We start from the raw sequence: 23,900 nt of genomic DNA, 5'->3' as shown, positions 1-23,900 counted from the left end.
TTGCAACTCAGAAATACGTTGCTACTTGGCTGCCTCTACTCTATTATTGTACACCTTGAAGGCCAGGTTAATTATGTCTTGTTTGTGGGGTCTGAGGGCTGGAATTTAATTTTTGGAGTTTTATTTAATGTCAGGAGTGGATTGGGTAATAAAATGTATATTGAGAAAAAGATGGCGTTTTGACCTTTTAGGGTCTAGGGCTATACAGCATCTCAGGGTTGCTGCCGAATGAGCCACGAACTGGGCTGGGTTTTTCATATTTGATGAAAATGAGCCTAAATGCTAATTGATTTTGGGAGAGCTCGGATAAAGAAAAAGGAGCATTAACCTTGACTATGCCTTTAGCTCCAGCCACCTTTTTTAAGAGGAAATTGCTGGGCAGGTCGGGGAGGGCTAGTCGTTGAACGAAACTGTAAGCTGGACCAGGTGTTAGGAGGGGAGGTGATAAAAGGATTATAGGGTAGGGGAGCAGAGGCTGAGGAAGAATTGGGACCTGACTCGGCCTGGCGAGGAGCAGCCTGGGGAGGAGGAGAGAAGTCAGATGGTTCTGTAGAAAAGGAAGATTACAAAGACTCAGCGACGCTTAGGGTTGGGACTGAGAGAACAGGCAGGAGGGAAAGGAGGAGGATTTGGGACGAGTTGCATTGGGAACAGAGACTAGGGCGGGACTGATGTGTAAAAGAATGCCTGGAAGTCAGGCATCTCAGACCGTTTGCCCATTTTATGACAAGAATTATTTAGATCTTGTAGGATGGAAAAATCGAAAGTGCCATTTTCTGGCTATTTGGAACCATTGTCGAGTTTGTATTGTGGTCAGGTGGCATTGTAGAAGAAAATAAGGCATTTAGGTTTTAGGTCAGGTGTGAGTTGAAGAGGTTTTAAGTTCTTGAGAACACAGGCTAAGGGAGTAGAGGGAGGAATGGAGGGTGGAAGGTTGCCCATAGTGAAGGAGGCAAGTCCAGAGAGAAGACAGAGTAGAGACACGGAGAGAAGGGGTCAGGGGGTTCTTGTCCCCCAGAAAAGCGGCACTTGCTGCTAAGGGTGAAGGACCAAGTCAGGCGTTCCTGCATGGTCAGACACATCTGAAATGTGGGTGAATAATTAGGCAGGCGTCCTCACGTGATTAAACACCAAGGGAAGGTTGCCTTCCCGAGTCCGTGACTGGCGCTGGAGTTTTGGGTTCACGGATAAAACGCATCTCCTGAGTTGTCTCTACCAGAAAAGGAAAGGAACTGAAATTAAGGGAGAGATTGAAAGATGGCGCCAAGATTGAAAGGAGAAAGAGGTTGATGGATAGTGAGAGGTTGGAGAAGAGAGTGAAAAGAGGCCACTTACCTGATTTAAAACTGGTGAGATGTTCCCTGGGCTGGTCAGTCTGAGGACCAGAGGTCGTAGGTGGATCTTTCTCATGGAGCAAAGAGCAGGAGGACAGGGGATTGATCTCCCAAGGGAGGTCCCCCGATCCGAGTCACGGCATCAAAATTTCACTCGTGTCCATGTGAAGAGACCACCAAACAGGCTTTGTGTGAGCAACAAGGCTGTTTATTTCATCTGGGTGCAGGCAGGCTGAGTCCAAAAAGAGAGCCAGGGAAGGGAGATAGCGTGGGGCCGTTTTATAAGATTTGGGTAGGTAAAGGAAAATTACAGTCAAAGGGGGGTTGTTCTCTGGCGGGCAGGGGTGGGGGGGGGTCACAAGGTGCTCAGCGGGGGAGCTTTAAGCCAGGATGAGCCAAGAGAAGGAATTTCACAAGATAATGTCATCAGTTAAGGCAGGAACCGGCCATCTGGATGTGTATGTGCAGGTCACGGGATATGATGGCTTAGCTTGGGCTCAGAGGCTGGACAAGCATCACCCCTTTAAACCTCAGTTGGTGCAGCTGGGATGCGGGGCACAAAGTCTCAAGGTTGCAAACAGTAGGAGTTCCCTGAACCCAGCCCATGAAACCAGTTTTTCCTCCTCGGCTTCCTGGCATGTGATGGGAGGGGCTGTTGAGAAGGTCCCTGACATTCCCTGGAGACATTTTCCCCATTGTCTTGGTGATTAGCATTTGGCTCCTCATTACTTACGCAATTTTTTTGCAGCTGGCTTGAATTTCGCCCCAGAAAATGGGTTTTTCTTTTCTACTCCATCATCATCTGAGTGCAAATTTTTCAAACTTTTATGAACTGTAGCCTCTTGAATGCTTTGTTGCTTACAAATTTCTTCCACCAGATACCCTAAATCATCTCTCATGTTCAAAATTCCACAGATCTCTAGGGCAGGGGGGAAATGCTGCCAGTCTCTTTGTTAAAGCAGGGTGAGTCACCTTTGCTCCAGTTCCCAAGAAGTTCCTCATCTCCATCTTAGACCACCTCAGCCTGGACTTCATTGTCTATATCACTCTCAGCATTTTGTTCAGAGCAATTCCACAAGTCTCTAGGAAGTTCCAAACTTTCCCGCATCTTCCTAGCTTCTCGGCCTTCCAAGTCTCTAGGAAGTTCCAAACTTTCCCACACCTCCCCTAAATGAGCCCTCTAACCTGTCCCAAACTCTACCTTGTAAGGTCAGTCGAGAGAAAGGAAGAAGAGACCCGAAGTCAGAAGAGTAAGTTTATTGAACCTGCTGGCTGCTCCACCACAGACAGGAGGCAGTCCTGAGCTGTTTATAAACCTGAGGGGTTTATATGGGGAAGACAGACCCTGGGGTCGTAGTTTGTTGGTTAACTTTGCCATATATCACCTTGTGACGTTTATGGTAGCAGCCAGATGAAGGAACTTATAGGAGGGTATAGGTAAAGTTTGTTTATGCTTCCCGGGACCTTCCCCTGTGCAGTCTGGATGGCTTGTAATTGGGGTTTGTTTATTGCAGCAAGGCCTGATAGGTAAAGTCCGCTGGCCTCACAGCGGTGCCTAGATAAGTGCTTAGAAATGTAAAGGGCTGATGGGGAAGGGTGGGCTGAGTTGCAGAGCATGAGGGGGAAGGGTGGGCAGCACGGAGAGGTTTGGCGGAAGTGTCAGCAGTATCAAGAAGTTTTCTGGGGCAGTTTGTCCCTAACATACCTGTTACTTAGTTCCAAAGTTGCTTCCATGTTTTCGGGTATCCTTATAGCGTGTGTGTGTGTGTGTATGGAGAGAGAGCTGAATTATTTTGTAGTTTTGTGTCCATATTCATAGGGTTATTTGTTCATAGTTTCATTTTTTGTACTATCTTTATCTAGTTTTGGTGTCAAGTTAATACTTGCTTTATAATGTAGATTGGTAAGTTCTCTTCAGTTTTCTGGAAAACATTTTTCTCTTTGTTAAGGTACACATTTAGTGCTTCAATTTTCTTCTCAGCATGAGCTTAACTGTTTCCCACATAACCAAATATGTTATATTTTAATTTTCATTTTATTGTGCTCAAGGTATTTTTTATTTCCTTGGAGAATTCCTCTTTGACCCATGAATTATTTACAAGCATTTTGTTTAGTTTTCATGTAGTTGGAGATTTTCCCCTTTATATTTTTGCTATGAATATCTAAGTTAATTCCATTGTAATATAGAATATATTCTGTGTGATTTCAATTCTTTAAATGTTTTGCTATTTGTTTTGTGGCTGAAGGTGGTCTATCATGGTGTTTCATGGGCACTTAAAAATATATATATTCTGCTGTTGGTTTGGTGTTCATTACTGTTGATTATCACTTATTGATTGATAATACTGTTGTCTTTTGTATCTTTGCTGATTTTCTGACTAGTTGTTTTATCAATCTTGAGAGAGCCATATTGAAGTTTTCAACCATAATTGTGGATTTGTCTATTTTTCTTCATTTATATCAGTTTGATTAACATATTTTGCAGCTCTGATTAGTGCATACATATTTATGGTTGCTATGTCTTCTACTTGTATTGACCCTTTTATTGGCATATAATACTGACCCAGTGTTCCATAGACAGTTTTTAAAATAAATATAAAAATTGTCGGGCTGGGCACGGTGGATCATGCCTGTAATCCCAGAACTCTGGGAGGCCGAGGTGGGCAGATCACGAGATCAGGAATTCGAAACCAGACTGACCAACATCAAACCCCGTCTCTACTAAAAATACAAAAAATTAGCCGGGCATGGTGGTGCGTGCCTATAATCCCAGCTACTCAGGAGGCTGAGGCAGAAGAATTGCTTGAACCCCAGAGGCGGAGGTTGCAGTGAGTGGAGATGGCACCACTGCACTCCAGCCTGGGCAATAAGAGTGAGACTGTCTCAAAAAAAAAAAAAAAAAAATTGTCCCTTCTGGTCTTAAAGCTCGTAACCTGCATTTGCTTTATTCTGAGTTTCTTCCTTAGGAAAAAGACCTTCAATCCTCTTGAAAAGTACCAAAGAACTGAAACTCACCAAATCACTGCATCCAGACAATGAGATGCCAGATCCTACATTCATCATGATTGCTTCCTTTCCCCTCCGTAGTTCCTGTTTTATTATACATCATTACATTTCTTCTTTGCTATATAAACCCCTAATTTTAGTTAGTCAGGGAGATGGATTTGAGACTGACCTCCCATCTCCTTAGCTGTAACATCTGATTAAAGCCTTCTTCCTTGGCAATAATCATTGTTTCAGTGCTTAGCTCTCTGTATGGTGAGCAGCAAGACCCAGAACAAACCCCTGGTGTTTTGGTAACAATATCTGTTTCTCCCAATTTTTTTGGTTATGAAGCCTACTTTATCTGATATTGATATACTCATTAATGCTTTCTTTCATTAGTGTTTTTCTGATGTACTTCCATAGTATACATTTTACTCTTTTTATTTTTTATTAGCTGCCTATCATGCTATGTTTAAAATGAGTTTCCTATAGACAGCACACAATTGTGTAATTGTTTTTTTAAATCTATCTACAAATTCCTGTCTTTCAGTTATTTAAACCATTTTTATTTAATGTAGGTATTAATCTGGTAGAACTTAAATTTATCTTTTTTTAATTTAGTCTTATTTTATGTTCTCTCTGTTTTGCATTTTTCTATTTTCTTTTTTCTGACTTCCTGTGGATTACTTGAGCATTTTTAAAATTCCATTTTGTCTTATGGAAAGTCTTTGGAACATCATTTTAAGAATTTCTATGTAAAAACTGCATACATGGCCAGGTACTCACATTCATGCACATGCTTTGATATGAACAGCATTCAAAGCTGTAGCATATTTTTCTCATTTAACAATTAAAGACTCTTCCCCTTCAATCAATGTTAATATTTATCTTGCTTTTCAAAATTTTAATATTCATTGCTTGAGTGTAGCTTAACTTAGTCATGTGAAATCTCAGTTATTAATATCTAGGGAGTTCGAAATGTGTGTTATTATAAACAATACTGCATTAAAAAAATCCTCATGTTGGTTTCTTTGACATTTTGAGTTTTATTACTTTTTGCCAATGTTTTGCAAAAAATTCATTTACTTTTTATTTATAATTGTGGTTAACTATTTTTTATCTGATCATTGGCTATTTTTATTTTTTTAATTTTTGAATTACGTGTTTATTTTATGCACCATTTTCCCATATGTAACTTTGTTTAATGTTTTTAAGTTAGTTATTAATAATTGTTACGTTTCATATTAAAATTTACAAAAATGACACATTCACTATAAAACTTCAAAGACATAAAGCATTCAAAATAACATGGAAAGTTCATACAACTCTGTTCACTCCCCTCAAAATATTCTCAAAGTCCCCTACCATTAAGGTGGTGTGTATTTTCAATGCCTAGAAGCATACATATGGGTGAATACCAAATATAATTCAGAAATATGTTAAAGATGAGTTCAAGTATTAAAATAATTTTAAAGTTATAGTAATTTAAAAGATATAGCAATCACACAATAGACAAAAATAGACAAATAGAAAAAATAAACTCTAGAAATATATTCAAACACATTGAAATTTAGCGTATAATATAAATGGCATTTCAAATCAGCAGGGAAACAGGATCAATTTCATAGATGGTATAAAGTAATTGGCTATGCTTTGCTTCTTACTCCAAAATAAAATGAATATAAGGATATGTGGGAAGGTAAAAATGTATCTGTAAAATAACTAAATTGCTGAGGTGGGGAATGCCTGTCAAGAAGCTGTATAAATTTCCAAAATTAATAGACACAAGACTGAGTTTGTGTCTGGAAAATGGCAGATAGGATGTACGACTAACTTGCAGCTCCCACTTGGATGGACAGAGCTGCATGTGGAGACTTATATCATGAAATTTTGTTCCAAGAACTACTGGGGGAACATACCAGGAAAGTCGAGAGAATCCGCAGACCCTTTGAAGGAGGTGGATTGCTGCTTCAGGCTTTGTGCTACAGCAGAGGAACTGTGAGTCTGCTTGCCTTCTCAGCTGAGAGGCTTGAAGCCTGGGGCAAATTCTCAACCCTGCTCACTGGCTGCCTGGAAATAAACTCAGTGCTGTTGTGGGGACAAGGTGGGAATGAGACTGGCCATTCGGGCTGTGGGCTGCATGAGATTGGAGTGAGGACTGTGACAGCCGGCTTCCTCCCCCTTCCCTAGTGACCTATGTAATACAGGAGATACAGCCATAATCCTCTTGGGAACATAACTCCACTGGCCTGGGAACTACACCCCTATCCCCTGCAGCAGCCACAGCAAGCCCTGCCCAAGCAGAGTGTGAGCTCAGACACCCTAACCCTGCCCCCACCTGATGGTCTTTACCCACTCTGGTAGCCGAAGACAAAGGACATAATCTCTTGGGAAATATATGACACCCCCCCACCTAAAGTCTGATCCTCCCTATACAACTGCAGCTAACAGGCTCTTGAAAGTGCCATCTCCTGGCTGGAGACCAACCAACACAAGATTAGCACACTTAACAAAAACAGAACCAAGGACCCTTATAGAGTCCATCTCATTCCCCTGCTACCTCCACCAGAGCAGGTGCTAGTATCCACAGCTGAGAGACCTGAAGACAGATCACATCACAGGACTCTTTGCAGACACTCCCCAGTACCACCCCAGAGCCTGGTAGCTCTGCTGGGTAGCTAGAACCAGATTTGGCTCTCAGGAAGCTTTATTCCTAGGGGAAAGGGGAAAGTAACACATCAAGGGAGCATGCTGTGGGACAAAAGAATCTGAACAGCAGCCCTTGAGTCCCAGATCTTCTCTTTGACATAGTCTACCCAAATGAGAAGGAAAAACGGCAACAACAACAAATTCTGGTAATATGACAAAACATCGTAAACTCTCCCAAAAGATCACACTAGCTCACCAGCAATAGATCCAAACCAAGATGAAATCTCTGAATTGCCAGAAAAAACAAATCAGAAGGTGGATTATTAAGCTAATCAAGGAGGTGCAAGAGACAGATGAAGTCCAACTTAAAGAAATTAAAAAAATGATACAGGATACAAAAGGAAAAAATCTTCAGTGAAATAGATAGCAAAAATAAAAAACAATGACAAATTCTGGTAATCAAGGACACACTTAGAGAAATAGAAAATGCACTGGAAAGTCACAGCAATAGAATTAAATAGGTAGAAGAGGTAGAAGAACTTCAGAGCTCAAAGACAAGGCACTTGAATTAACCTAATCTGACAAAGATGAAAAAAATATAAAAAAATGAACAAATCCTCCAAGAAATTTGGGATTATGTTAAAAGGCCAAATCTAACAGTAATTAGTATTCCCAAAAAAGAAGAGAAATCTAGAAATTTGGAATAATATTTGAGGAAATAATCAAGAAAAACTTCCCTGGCCTTGCTAGAGATCTAGACATTCAAATTCAAGAAGCTCAAAGAACACCTGGGAAATTCATCACAAAAAGATCATTGCCTAGGCACACAGTAATCAGGTTATCTAAAGTCAGACAAAGGAAAGAATCTTAAGAGCAGTTGGGCAAAAGCATCAGGTAACCTATAAAGGGAAACCTATCAGATTAACAGCGGATTTCTCAGCAAAAACCCTAAAAGCTAGAAGGGATTAGGGTCCTATCTTTAGCCTCCTTAAACAAAACAATGATCAGCAAATGATTTTATATCCAGTGAAACTAAGCTTCATAAATGAAGGAAAGATAGTCTTTTTTGAACCAACAAATCCTGAGAGAGTTCACCACTATCAAACCAGCGATATAAGAACTGCTAAAAGGATCTCTAAATCTTGAAACAAATCCCCAAAATATACCAAAATAGAATTTCCATAACGCATGTGTCTCACAGGACCTATAAAACAATAACACAATGCAAAAAAAGCAAGATATTCAGGCAACAAATAGCATGATGAATAGAATGGTACCTCACATCTCAATACTAACATTGAATGTAAATGATCTAAATGCTCCACTTAAAAGATACAGAATGGCAGAATGAATAAGAATTCACCAACCAAGTATCTGCCATCTTCAAGAGACTCACCTGACACATAAGGAATCAAATAAACTTAAGGTAAAGGGGTGGAAAAAAATATTCCATGCAAATGGACACCAAAAGTGAGCAGGAGTAGCTATTCTTACATCAGACAAAACAAACTTTAAAGCAATTGCAGTTAAAAAAGACAGAGGGACATTATATTATGATAAAAAGACTAGTCCAACAGAAAAATATCACTATCCTAAATATATATGCACCTAACACTGGAGTTCTCAAATTTATAAAACTATTGCAACTAGACCTAAGAAATGAGATAGACAGCAACACAATAGTGGGGACTTCAATACTCCACTGACAGCACTAGACAGGTCATCAAGACAGAAAATTAACAAAGAAACAGTGGACTTAAGCTTCACCCTAGAACAAACAGACTTAACAGATATTTACAAAGCATTCTACCCAACAACTGTAGAATATGCATTCTATTCATCAGCCATGGAACATTCTCCAAAATAGACCATTTAATAGGCTACAAAACAAGTCTCAGCAAATTCAAGAAAATCAAAATTATATCAAGTACTCTCTCAGACCACAGTGGAATAAAATTGAAAATCAACTCTAAAAGAAACCCTCAAAACCATGCAAATACATGAAAATTAAATAAACCGCTCCTGAGTGATAATTGGGTTAACAATGAAATCAAGATGGAAATTAAAAATTCTTTGAACTGAGAGATAATGGTGACCCAACCTATCAAAACCTCTGGGATACAGCAAAAGTGGTGCTAAGAGCAAAATTTATAGCATTAAAGTCCTACATCAAAAAGTCTGAAAGAGCACAAATAGATAATCTAAGGTCACAACTCAAAAAAATAGAGAAACAAGAACAAACCAAACCCAAACCCAGCAGATGAACCAAGATCAGAGCAGAACTAAATGAAATGGAAACAAATTTATAAAATACAAAAGATAAATGAAACAAAGAGCTGGTTCTTTGAAAATATAAATTAAAATTGATAGACCATTAGTGAGATTAACCAAGACAAGAAGAGGGAAGATCCAAATAAGCACAATTAGAAACAAAACTGGAAAAATTACAACTGATACCACACAAATACAAAAGATCATTCAAGACTACTATAAACAACTTTATACACATAAACAAGAAAATTTAGAGGAGATGGGTAAATTCCTGGAAATATACAACACTCCTAGATTAAGCCAGGAAGAAATAGAATATCTGAACAGACCAATAGCAAGCAGTGAAATTGAAATGGTAATTTAAAAGCTACCAAGAAAGAAATGGTTCAGATCAGATGGATTTACAGCTGAATTATTTCAGATATTCAAAGAAGAATTGGTACAAATCCTATTGACACTATTCCAAAAGACAGAGAAACAGGGAATCCTCCCTAAGTCATTCTATGAAGCCACTATCACCCTAATACCAAAATCAGGAAAGGGCATAACAAAAAAAGAAAACTACAGACCAATATCCTTGATGAAAATAGATGCAAAAGTCCTCAATGAAACACTAGCTAACTGAATCCAACTGCATGTCTAAAAGAATCCATCATGATCAAATGGGTTTTATATCAGAGATGCAGGGATGGTTTAACATCTATAAGCCAATAAATGTGATACACTGCATAAACATAATTAAAACAAAAATCATATGATCATCTCAAAAGATGTAGAAAATGCATCTGAAAAAAATCCAGCATCCCTTTATGATTAAATCTCTTGCAAAATTGGCATAGAAGGGACATACCTTAAGGTAATAAAAGCCATTTTTGACAAACCCACAGCCAGCGTTAGAATGAATAGGGAAAATTTGAAAACATTCCCCCTGAGAGCTGGAACAAGACAAAGATGCCTACTTTTACCACTTCTATTTAACATAGCACTGGAAGTCCTAGCCAGAGCAATCAGACAAGAGAAAGAAATAAAAGGCATCCAAATTGGTAAAAAGGAAGTCAAACTGTCGCTGTTTGCTGTGACATGATTGTATACCTAGGAAACCCTAAATATTGATTCAAAAAGCTCCTAGAACTGGTAAATGGATTCAGCAAAGTTTCAGAATACAAAATTAATGTACAGAAATGAGTAGTTCTGCTGTACACCAACAGTGACCTAGCTGAGAATCAAATCAAGAACTCAACCTCTTTTACAATAGCTGCAACAAAAATAAAATACTTAAGAATATACTTAACCAAGGAGGTGAAAGACCTTCTACAATGAAAACTATAAAACACTGCTGAAATAAATCAAAGATGACACAAACAAATGGAAACACATCCCATGTTCATGGATGGGTAGAATTAATATTGTGAAAATGACCATACTGCTAAAAGTAATCCACAAATTTAATGTAATTCCCATAAAAATACCACCATAATTCCTTACAGAACTTGAAAAAACAATCCTAAAATTTATATGGAACCAAAAAAGAGCCCACATAGTCAAAGCAAGACTAAGGAAAAAAAAAATCTGGAGGCATTACATTACCTGACTTTAAACTATACTATAAGGGCATAGTCACCAAAACAGCAGGATACTGGTATAAAAACAGGCATATAGACCAATGGAACAGAATCCAGAATCCAGAAATAAAGCCAAATACTTACAGTCAACTGATCTTTGACAAAGCAAACAAAAACATAGAGTGGGGAAATGACACCCTATTCAACAAATGGTTCTGGAATAATGGGCAAGCCACGTGTAGAAGAATGAACCTGGATCTTCATCTCTCACCTGCACAAAAAATCAACTTAAGATGGATCAAGGGCTGAAATCTAAAAATTCCAGAAGATAACATTGGAAAACCCCTTCTAGACATTAGCTTAGGCAAAGACTTCATAACAAAGAACCCAAAATCAAGTGAAACAAAAAGATAAATAGATGGGACCTAATTAAGCTAAAAAGCTTCTGCACAGCAAAAGAAATAATCAGAAGAATAAACAGACAACCCAAAGAGTGGGGGGAAAAAGGTCTTCACAATCTGTACATCCAACTAAAGGACTATTATCCAGAATCTACAAGGAACTCAAGCAAATCAGCAACAATAAAACAATCAATCTTATCAAAAGTGGGCTAAGGACATGAATAGTCAGTTCTGAAAAGAAGATATACAAATGGCCAAGAAATATATGAAAAAATGCTCAACACCACTAATTACCGGAGAAATGCAAATCAAAACCACAATGTGATACCACCTCACCCCTGCAAGAATGGCCATAATCAGAAAATCAAAAAATAATAGATGTTGGTGAGAATGTGGTGAAAAGGGAACATTTTTTACACTATTTGTGGGAATGTAAACTAGTACAACCACTATGGAAAACAGTGTGGTGATTCCTACAAGAACTAAATGTAGATCTATCATTTGATCCAGCATTCTCACTCCTGTGTATCTACCTGTAGGAAACGAAGCCATTATATGAAAAAAGATACTTGCACACGTGTATTTATGGCAGCACAATTCGCAATTGCAAAAATATTGAATCTGCCCAAATGTCCATCAATCAATGAGTGGTTAAATAAAATGTAGCAATATATATATACCATGGAATGCTCCTCAGCCATAAAAAGGAATGGAATAATGGCATTTGCAGCAACCTAGATGAAATTGGAGACCATTATTCTAAGTGAAGTAACTCAGGAATGGAAAGCTAAACATCATATGTACTCACTCGTAAGTGGAAACTGAGCTATGAGGATGCAAAGGCATAAGAATAATATAATGGAGGCAAGGCGCAGTGGCTCACGCCTGTAATTCCAGCACTTTGGGAGGCTGAGGCAGGCGGATCATGAGGTTAGGAGATCGAGACATTCCTGGCTAACACGGTGAAACCCCATCTCTACTAAAAATACAAAAAATTAGCCGAAGGTGATGGTGGGCACCTGTAGTCCCAGCTACTCAGGAGGCTGAGGCAGGAGAATGGCTGAACCCAGGAGGCAGAGTTTGCAGTGAGCCGAGATTGCACCACTGCACTCCAGCCTGGGCAACAGAGCAAGACTCCATCTCAAATAATAATAATAATAATAATAATACAATGGACTTTGGGGCCTTGGGGGTAAGGGTGGGAGGTGGATGAGGGATAAAAGACTACACATATTTTAAAAATATGATTAAAAATAATTTCCCCCAAATTTAAAAGTAGCCCTGCTGGGCACAGTGGTTCACACCTGTAATCCAGGAATTTGGAGACTGAGATGGGAGGATCACTTGAGGCCATGAGTTCGAGACCCATCTGAGTAACACAGTGAGACTCTGTCTCTAAAAACAAAAAACAGGCTGGGCACGGTGGCTCAAGCCTGTAATCCCAGCATTTTGGGAGGCTGAGGCAGGCGGATCACGAGGTCAGGAGATCAAGACCATCCTGGCTAACACAGTGAAACCCCGTCTCTACTAAAAAATAGAAAAAATTAGCTGGGCGTGGTGGCAGGTGCCTGTAGTTCCAGCTACTCGGGAGGCCGAGGCAGAAGAATGGCATGAACCCGGGAGGCAGAGCTTGCAGTGACCCAAGATCGCGCCACTGCACTCCAGCCTGGGCGACAGAGTGAGACTCCGCCTCAAACAAACAAACAAAACCCCTGAGTTTCAAGAGAAAATAATAAACTGACTCTACACACACTAAAATAGAAATGATGCAGACTGCAAGTTCTTATAACAAAAATTTTAATAAATCAAAAGTTTCAAAAATCTTCAGGTTTTTTTTAATGACTAAAACCCAGCTACCGACAATAGAGAAAAAACTCCTAATACTGTACTTCTTAGTGACAAGAGTACAAATGCAGAGCTCAGTGGAGCAATAATCTTAAATTTATGGGTAGACATAATCTGAAACTAGATTCCTATACCCAGCTATATTCTTATCCAAATATAAAGGCAAATTAATGAAACTTTTAATATGCCAAGACTCAGACAATTTGTCACCCACAAAATATAAGAAAAAATCACTTAAGAATGTACTTCAGAGAAAATAAAATGCATTCAAGGCATGTAGTTATTACCTGTACTTTTCAGGTTATTTATGTCTTCTTTATCTACATGTTGGAAGTACTGTATAATGGTGTGCTGCTGCACATCACTTCTTATCTCCACATTCAGCGATGCCGTTTGGGTAGCTTGAAATCAGCCAATGCTTCAAATCAGGACTTGATTCAATATTTTGTTGTTTGCCTAGAGTTAAGAAAGTAATAGAGAAAGAGTTAATAGCATAGATTAATGTGTGCATGTCTAGTGCTGAAGATGAAATAGGTCTCATTGTAATGAGTATAATTTGTATAAGGGTGATAAATAGTTTAAGAGGAGATCACAATTCAGATTTAATGACAATAACTGTATTGCAAAAAGTAATAGATGACTAGGATAAAACTCCATTTGTTGAATCATGTTTGGATTACAACCAGAGTTTGTCTACAGATAACAGAATTTGGCAAAAAAATCCATGAAAGCGTTGTATACAAATTATTGGTTAGATATAATTTACAACAAAGAATATTATGTATTTTATTATCATTTGTATATCACCAAAACTTGTAAAAACTTATGTTAGTATATCAACATATACATTTTTCCTGAAGAGCCAGCTGTTAAATATTTACTAGTATGCCACTGGTTATGAATGATTTTATTTCTCTTTTTATAGCTCTCTCTGTGTCTGAATTAAATATATCTTTTGCTTTTATAATCAAGAAAAAGCATATTATTTTAAAACCACCATAGACTGGCATACTACCCAGCTTTAGTTTGGGGCATTAAGTTTTTCCTGTTGAGGCAGAAAGAGCACCAGAGTGCCACAATGTTAAAGTTGTTTTATGAGCTCTCAAGTTCAGAAAGAGAAGCAATGTTATATGAGCCTTAAATAAAATGCACTGGGCCAGGCTCATTTCATATATAATCCTGTTTAATACCCATCATAAACCAAAAAAGTAGGCATTTTTGAAATTTTAAAGATAGGCAGACAGTGAAGCCAGAAGTTTGCCAGGAAAGTCTAGATTTTATAAAATGGAGTGAAGTGATATTTACCTGATCCTTTACCTAACCTCAGCTGGGCAGATCCAGAAATGCTGATATTTACCTGATCCTTTACCTAACCTCAGCTGGGCAGATCCAGAAATGCTGTTTTGCCAGTATACTGAAATTGAGTGATTCAAGGAGATTCAACCTTAAGATAGTGAACTGTATAAATCAGGATTCTAGTGTATTACATTAAAATAAGAAATGTCCTGTCACCAGGCTCAGTGTTCATGAAGGCCTGACTAGCCTGACCTCTCTCTATAGGAAGCTACCTCAGTCATCAGACAGATGCTGGGAAAGCCTGAAATGAGAGCAAGAGTAGTGAATTACAGGAATTTAATGTTTAATAGCTTTATACCCAAATATTCTAACACATCTATACTCATAATGGGGATAAACCTTCCCTAAGACAGAATGTTTAATTGATGTGGATGGAGTTTGCAAGGCCTTGATAATGTTGCTTTTTCATGACTTCCATCGTGACCATGTTATGATTGATCTTTTCTTTTCTTGGTTATATTGAAACTCTCAATCTTGCTACCTTGGGCATCTAAGAGCTATTGTGTTGATTTATAATTTATCTCTCAAAAAGCAACCTGAATACACTTAGTCCTTTATGTGAGAGGTATGCTATTTTCCCCTAATAAGCTAAAGATATAAATTTCTTCATTTACCCAGGTCGTCCTTAGTGTCTCAGAGAGAGTAAGCAGAGAGAGTGGGCAAAGGTGATGTATCTATGCCTGTGCCTGTGTGTTTGCAGTGACTCTTTTGGGAACCAGGGGTTAAGGGGATCTGGAAGGAATGGGCAGGAGCTTATAATACAGACTATTATTGTAAATCTAGTGTTGTAGTCTTAGATGCTGCTTCTATAATTCCTTTTGTTCACCTTTGTTCAGAATTTAGATTTCTTGTTTTCTTAGCCTATTCTTGATTAATAAATAAAATTAATGATGTGGATTATTTTACTCTGCTCAGAGCATTTCTTGGGATTTGGGTTGTCTTTTAGCTACTCAAGCCAGTTTCTATACTGGTTCTGGAAATTTCCAAAAATTACTAATTCACTTGATGGCAGTGAATGTGAACACCATGAGGTCCAGAGAAGACCTAATTAATGCCTTTATGTATTTTTGTCATATTTTATTCATGTGGCCACATTATATGATCTATTACTATAGATCATATATATTTATATACACACATACATACACATTGTATTAATCAGTTCTCATGCTGCTATGAAGAAATACCTGAGACTGGGTAATTTATCAAGAAAAGAGGTTTAATTGACTCACAGTTCCACATGGCTAGAGAGGTCTCAGGAAACTTATAATCATGGCAGAAGTCGCCACTTCACAGGGTGGCAGAAGAGAGAATGAGTGCAAGCAGGGAAAATTCCAGACGTTTATAAAACCATCAGATCTCGTGAGAATTCATAACTATCACCAGAACAGCATGGGGGAGACTGTCTCCATGATCCAATCACTTCGCACCAGGTCCCTTCCATGACATGTGGGGATTAAGGTGACTACAATTCAAGATGAGATTTTGGTGGGGACACAGAGCCAAACCACATTATTCTGTACCTGGCCCCTCCCAAATCTCATGTCCTCACATTTCAAAACACAATAATGCCTTTCCAGCAGTTCCCCAAATTCTTAGCTCATTCAAGCATTAACCCAAAAGCTCAACTATAAAGTCTCATCTGAGACAAGACAAGTCCCTTCTGCCTATGAGTCTGTAAAATCAAAAGCAAGTTAGTTACTTTCTAGATACAATGGGGGTACAGGCATTGGATAAATACAGACATTTCCAATGGGAGAGAATGGCTAAAACAAAGAGGTTACAGGCCCCATGCAAGTCTGAATTCCAATGGGGCAGTGATTAAACCTTAAGGTTCCAAAATGATCTCCTCTGACTCCATGTCTTACGCCCAGGTTATGCTGATGCAAGAGGTAGACTCCATGGCCTTGGGCAGCACTGCCCCTGTGACTTCGCAGGGTGCAGCCCCTCTCCCAGCTATGTTCATGGCTGGCATTGAGTGTCTGTGGCTTTTCCAGGCATGCAGTGCAAGCTGTCAATGAGTCTACCATTCTGGGGTTTGAAGGACAGTGGCCCTCTTCTCACAGTTCCACTAGGCAGTGCCTCAGTTGGGAATCCATATGTGGGCTCCAACCCCACATTTCCCTTCTGCAATGCCCTAACAAAAGTTCCTCATGAGGGCTCCACCCCTGCCGCAGACTTCTGCGTGGATACCCAGGTGTTTCTATACATCCTTTAAAATTCAGGCGGAGGTTCCCAAACTTCAATTCTTATCTTTTGCACACCTGCGGGCCCAACACCACATGGAGGTTGTCAAGGCTTGGGGCTTGTACCCTCTGAAGCAATGACCTGAGCTGTACCTTGGCCACTTTTAGCCAAGGCCAGAGTGGCTGGGATGCAGGGCACCAAGTTCTGAGGCTGAACACAGCATGGGGGCCCTGGACCCAGCTCAGGAAACCATTTCTCCCTCCTAGGTCTCCAGGCCTGTAATGGAAGAGGCTGCCATGAATGTCTCTGACATTCCCTGGAGACATTTTCCCCATTGTCTTGGTGATTACAATTTGGCTCCTCATTACTTATGCAAATTTCTGCAGCTGGCTTGAGTTTCTCCTCAGAAAATGGGTTTTTCTTTTCCACTGCATTATCAAGCTGCAAATTTTCCAAACTCTCATGCTCTGTCACCTCTTGAATGCTTCGCAGCTTAGAAATTTCTTCTGCCAGGCTGGGCGTGGTGTCTCATGTCTGTAATCCCAGCACTTTGGGAGGCCAAAGTGGGTGGATCATGAGGTCAGGAGATAGAGACCATCCTGGCTAACATGGTGAAATCCTGTCTCTACTAAATATACAAAAAATTAGCCGGGGGTAGTGGTGGGTGCCTGTATTCCCAGCTACTCGGGAGGCTGAGGCAGGAGAATGGCATGAACCCAGGGGGCGGAGCTTGCAGTGAGCCGAGATCGCACCACGGCACTCCAGCCTGGGTGACAGTGTAAGACTCTGTCTCAAAAAAAAACAAAACCAAAAATCAAAAAAATAAAAAAAATTTCTTCTGCCAGATACCCTAAATCATCTCTCCCAAGTTCAAAGTTTCACAAATCTCTAGGGCAGGGGCAAAAAGCCACATGTCTCTTTGCTAAAGCATAGCAAGAGTGGCCTTTACTCCAATTCCAAACAAATTTTTCATCTCTTTCTGAGACCACCTCAGCCTGGACTTCATTGTACATAATCACTCTCAGCATTTTGGTCAAAGTCATTCAGTAAGTCTCTAGGAAGTTTCAAACATTCCCACATCTTCCTGTCTTCTGAGCCCTCCAAGTCTCTAGGAAGTTCCAAACTTTCCCACATTTTCTTGCCTTCTTCTGAGCCCTCCAAATGATTCCAACCTCTGCCTGTTACCCAGTTCCAAAGTTACTTCCACATTTTTGGGTATGCTTAAAGCAGTACCCCACTTCTCCATACCAATTTATTGTATTAATCCATTCTCACACTGCTATGAAGAAATACCTGAGACTGAGTAATTTATAAAGAAAGGAGGTTTAATTGACTCACATTTCCATATGACTGGGGAGACCTCAGGAAACTTACAATCATGGCAGAAGGTACCTCTTAACAGGGTGGCAGGAGAGAATAAGTGCAAACAGGGGAAGTTACAGATGTTTATAAAACCACTAGATCTCATGACAACTCACTCTCTATCACCAGAACAGCAGAGGGGAACTGCCCCCATGATCCAATCACTTCCCATCGTGTCCCTCTCACAACACATGGGGATTATGGGAAACACAATTCAAGATGAGATTTGGGTGGGGATACAGCCAAACCATATCACATATACTGACAGGAATGGCAATTTAAAAAATTATTCAAGATTGTCTTTCTAGAGATTAGTCTTCTAGAAAAGAGTGAGAGGCTAACAGAGTATTTATAAATATTTGTAAATGAATTACATATACTATATATAACATTGTCCCAGGTCTATCAACTTATAATGGACTTTTCAATTGCTGATGTGAAGAAAATGTAACTTTAGCTTGTTAGAACAGTGATTATGATTAATGACCTTTTCAGAAGTCATGAGGAGCCTCTCCTTCCTCTACACTCCACCACTACCAAAAACACAAATTGTTATTTATATTTCATTACCCCAGCACATAGGGTATTTAGCCTTAGTATACAAGATTGAGGAATTATTACAGTAAGAACAGTTGCCTCTATAGTATTGCCCAGAAACCTCACTGAATCAGAAGTTGGGCTTTAAGGCTACCACCATGGGGTCAGCTGGGATCCATGGTAAGAGCCTCCAAAATGACTCCTTCAATAGAATAGCAGAATGGCAGATAAAGTTAGAATTGCCAAACCTGTTTAAAAATGAAGATTATCTGATGGTCTCCTGGGCTATCCTAATCAACTTGCAGCCAAAAGTGGCATTCGAGGATGATCACTGAGAGGTTAAATACTTAGGCATACATACATTTTCTTGCAATAATACCTCCTTTAATACATTCTAGACAGCATCTTGGTAATGAGAACCATCCAATGGACCATCCAGTCAATTTCTGGTAGGGATCTAAACCAATGTAAAAATGATATATCTAAAAGGCAAACTGGAAATATGGGTAAAGAATCTATCATACATATACACTGTTAAAGTTTTTTTCAACCTCTAAAAAGGTCCCTCTCTTTCCAACCCATTCAAACATTTAAGATATATATTTTTTAATACTAACAACATATCTTCTCCTTGGTAAGGAAATCAATGTCAAAATTCCTATCTCTACACTGTATCACCTCTTTCTTATTGCTGCCTTACTGAAGACAGCTGGGAAAAAATATAAAGAACAAGGCCAAATAGTAATGCTTATTTTTACCTAATTTTCTACCCTATTACACATTCAGATATTTTCCCTGTAGTTGCACCCAGCTTTTTGCAGATGCCTCAGCTATTAGAAGTGTTCCTTTCATTTATGATCAAAATATAAAATCCTTAATGTAAAATATTAAGATATAGCATTATGAAAATATGCATATAGGAAATACTTTAAATCCTATGCATTTACTTCTTTTGAGTTGAATGGTGTCATGGCTAAGACAACTTGAATGAGATTTGACCTGAGTTTTCTCTGAGGTTTTCCGGCAGCTCTGCCTCAGTGATCAGATTGCAGATCACTCTGTAATAGACACCTTCGTCCAAAACTCCCTGCCTGTGTTTGGCCTGCCAGAATTGCTAATAAGTTTAAATATAGTAGGTAACCACTTTTCTTGCTGTTTATGTCACTTTCATTTCATCATAATTTAGTATACACATTTTAAAAATGTTATATGGTCCTTATATCTTAATTTGAGCTACTATTGCTTTTGTTCTCATATTTTTTTTAATCACTGCACACTAATGTTGTTAAATGTCTTCATGTTCCTTAAGCATCCATTTTTCAAAATTTTAAATGAATTTTAAAGTGCCAGGGCAGACAAAATGAACTGAGACACTTTTACTAAGTTACATCCCTCAATCTGATTCTCAGGAAAAAAGAAAAAAAAAACCCAAGACACAAGACTAATAAAGATATATCTCTATGTGCTGAATCTTATTTTCTACATGTTATCTTGGCTAGATGTACTGCCCAAAATTAAATCTGCTTTTATATAAATTGTCTACCTGAGTCTTCAATAATGTTAGCCAAAGATGTAGCAACCTAATAAAATAGAATAAATATTTCATTAAAATTGTGTAGACCAGAATTCATTCACCACAAGCAGTGTTTATATGATTATTACCTCCTCTCAAAAAGAAGCATTACAGAGATACTGGTAAGAACTCATAGCTTCTGTCCTACAGGAATTGCCAGCCTACTGAGGGAGTGGATAGCACTCAGACAATTGTTCAGGCCCCAAGAATCCAGAGCACTAAGTGTCATGGTAGCTGCAGTGCAGCAGGAATCGAGCACGGGGAGAGGGAACGAATCCAGTATGAACAGCAAAGTTTTCCTAGAAACAGTTATTTCTAAGTTTACAGCAGAGCACAATGATATTAAATTAGTGACATGTAAAGTTGGTTATATATTTCCCTATCAGGAGAATAACATATACAAAAGTCAGGAGGCAAGAAAATGAATTCTGGGAACTGAAGAAGAGCTGATAAAAAAGGATTGGGCCCATTTAAGATTTTTTAGAATGTAGAAGAAATGAGACATAGTGATTAATTGTATATGAGGGGTGTGGTAAAGGAAAACATTTAAAATGGTATTAGGATTTCTAGCTTTAGATAAGGTAAGTGTTGAGTGATTCAGAGATTTATTTCAAAGAAGAAGGAGTTTAAGGACATAAAATATAAAAAGGAGATATTTTGGGGGTGAGTGGGATTGGATTTGAGGAGTCTGGGTACACCTGAGTAGAGGTGTCCAGTGGTCAGTAGACACGTGGGTTTAAAGCTTAGTGACAGAGTTGGGATGAAGCTGGAAATGCAAATCCACAGTGGAAGTATAGTTACAGTATTAAAAGCCATGGCAGTGAAAAGAATATCTTCAGATATCTAAAAGTCACAAATTAATGCTAATTGTCACCGTACCAAAGAATTTGAGAAAAAGAAAGATAAGGTAGAGTTTAAAAATTAAGAGAATAGGCCAGATGCAGTGGCTCATGCCTATAATCCCAATACTTTGGGAGGCCGAGGCAGGCAGATCACTTGAGATCAGGAGTTCAAGACTAGCCTGGCCAACACGGTGAAACCCCGTCTCTGCTAAAAATACAAAAATTAGCCAGGCATGGTGGCTGGTGCCTGTAATCCCAACTACTCTGGAGGCTGAGGCAGGAGAATCGCTGGAACCTGGGAGGCAGAGGTTGCAGTGAGCCAAGATCATACCACTGCACTCCAGGCTGGGCAACAGAGCAAGACTCCATCTCAAAAAAAAAAAAAAAACATTAAGAGAATAGCATCAGAAAGGAAATATGCAAGAGGCATTCTGAAAGATAGTTAGAAGAATAGGGAAAGAAAAATGAAAACCCAGTCCTGGCTATCCTTCTAATAAGCTATGTAACTCTAAGCTAGTCTCTTAACTGCTTGATCTCAGTTGTTTCTTTAAAATTACAGAGATGTCTACATGTTAAATGTTGTTAATTATACAGCACTTTTTGAAAGTAGTGCATGTTATAGGCTGAATTCTGTTCCCAATAAATTTGTATTTTGAAGTCCTAACCCCTAGTACCTCAGAATGTAATTGTATTTGGGTCTTTAAATAAGTTATTAATTTAAAATGAGGGCTTTAGTGTGATCTTTATCCCAATATGGCTGGTGTCCTTTAAGAAGAGGAAATTTGGACACACAGAAAGACCACACACGTGCATATACAGAGAAATGACTATGTGAAAACAGAGGGATAAGACAACCATCTACAAGGTAAGGAGAGGGGCCGCAAAATAAAACCAACCCTACTGACAACTCGATGTTGAAGTTTGAGAAAATAGATTTCTGTTGTTTGAACCATCCAGTCTATAGTACTCATTGTGGCATACTTAGCAAACTAATACAGATTTTGGTACCAAGTGTGGGGTGCTTCTGTAACAAATATCTAAAAATGTGGAAGTGGCTTTGGAACTGGGTAACGCGTAGAGGCTGGAAGAGTTTTTGAGGTACATGTTAGAAAAAAATCTAAGTTGCCTTGAAGTGATCTGTTCAGGGTCTAGACTTTTTTTTTTTTCTTTTTACAAATAATCAGAGAGTGTCTCTCTAGCCTCTAGAATTTTCATACCTTGAAAATGAGTTTATTTCTCCTTAGATGATGCAATATAATTTTGTTTTTAGACTGTGTCCAGGCAATCCAACTCCATTTTAAAGTGGATAATGCTGCAAGGTTAAGTCTAGTAGAAAGTATTTTGGCTTTTTTTTTTTCTATTAGAAGTATAAATGACAACACTGAAATTTTAAAATAAAAGCAAAAAAAACTATTAATAAAACTGTAGATTTAAGATGGCAGAATATTTTAGATGTTGAAATGTTTAACTATCATATAGATATAGCTACAGAAAAAATTAACAGTGAACTGTTTATTCCTGCCAACAAGAAGAAAACTTTTCAGAAATTACTATTTTTCTGTGTAAAAACTGTGGCAATAGAATCCACTGTAAAATTTATCTTATCAAATTTTTGACAAATCCAAGATCTGTTCTATGATTATTAATTTAACTAAACATATGTAATGAGAAACAAATATGTGAGCTGACATTACCGCAATGATAGAGGAAAAGAGTTGTGGATGAATGAATGTTAAAATTACATGAATAAACCTTTAGGGCACACACAGATGTGATAAAAGGAGAGTAAGATCCAGGAATGAGATTAGGAACATGTGTTTAGAGAGAGATAGAAACAGACTGTACTAGATGTTAAGGGAAGAGTTTTATTCAGAAGGATATGTGAAAAATGTTCCAGAGAGAGCAATGAGCTTGACCAACAGCATTTTACCCTAGTAAGCCTTACACATCGACTTGATCTATCCCTTTTCAATCGCCTCTTTATCAATGCAAAAAAGGAAATCCTTCGAAAAATAGTTATGGCAAATCATGTCATTTCACTTAAATTGAGATCATTTTCATTTATATATTTCCTAGATTCTATATTTCATCTATTTCTTTATCCTATAAAGTCTGGTGAATAACAGCATTAACCTCCCTCCACTAAAAGAATTTTCAAGGCCAATGCTCCCCTTTGATGTTTTCCTCTTATAACTTCCAGTAGCATTCTGTTTCTTTTCTGGACTTCTACTGTCTTCAGTCTTTAAATCCCCTTAAATCTTTTCCATCTTAAAAAAAAGAATGAAAAAAAATTTTTAAACCCAACCTTTTTTGACCTTGCATCTTATTCTAAATACTGCAGAATATAAAGTTTAGATTTTATATAGAAATCCAGTAGTGTAATGAAGAGGATTGAATCTGAAGTCATATTGCTTTGGTTTTTACTTCCAGTTTCAGCACTTGGACAAGTTACTTAATATTTCAATGCCTGAGTTTTCTCACCGTAACAATTTCACAGATATTCCCATCTCTTATGGTTGTTATAGGTATTAAATGCATAAATATACATGAAACGCTTAGAACAACCCCTGGCCCATAGTAATAACTCAATTTGTGTTAGCTATCATTATTCTTATCATCATTACCTGTCTGTGTTGTTTTTGCCATGCTAAGGAGTCTGAATGTAGTATCTTTCCACCCCACTTTCTGAAGAGAATGAAGATTAAACCCTTGCAGATCACACAAAAGGGGGAAAGTCTTCAATTGATTTGCTGGGTTTCATGGATTATTAGATTCATATGTAAAAATACTTGTAGATTAAAGTTGGAAAGGTATGACATAGAAATAAGAATAACATTGGGAAGAAGATAAAGGTAGGAAAAAACTTGTATTTAATCTAGGCTGAGCAATCATCTCAGTTTGCTCATGTGTGTCCTTGTTTTAACACTGAGAATCCCACATTCCAGGAAATTTCTCAGTGTTGATCAAATTAAGATTTGACCTTAATTACCTTAATT

This window comes from Pongo pygmaeus, chromosome 11 (genome assembly GCF_028885625.2).
Source record: "Pongo pygmaeus isolate AG05252 chromosome 11, NHGRI_mPonPyg2-v2.0_pri, whole genome shotgun sequence".
NCBI classification, from domain to species: Eukaryota; Metazoa; Chordata; class Mammalia; order Primates; family Hominidae; genus Pongo; species Pongo pygmaeus.
The sequence above is the reverse complement of the archived record's forward strand: the minus strand, read 5'-3'. Positions refer to the sequence as shown.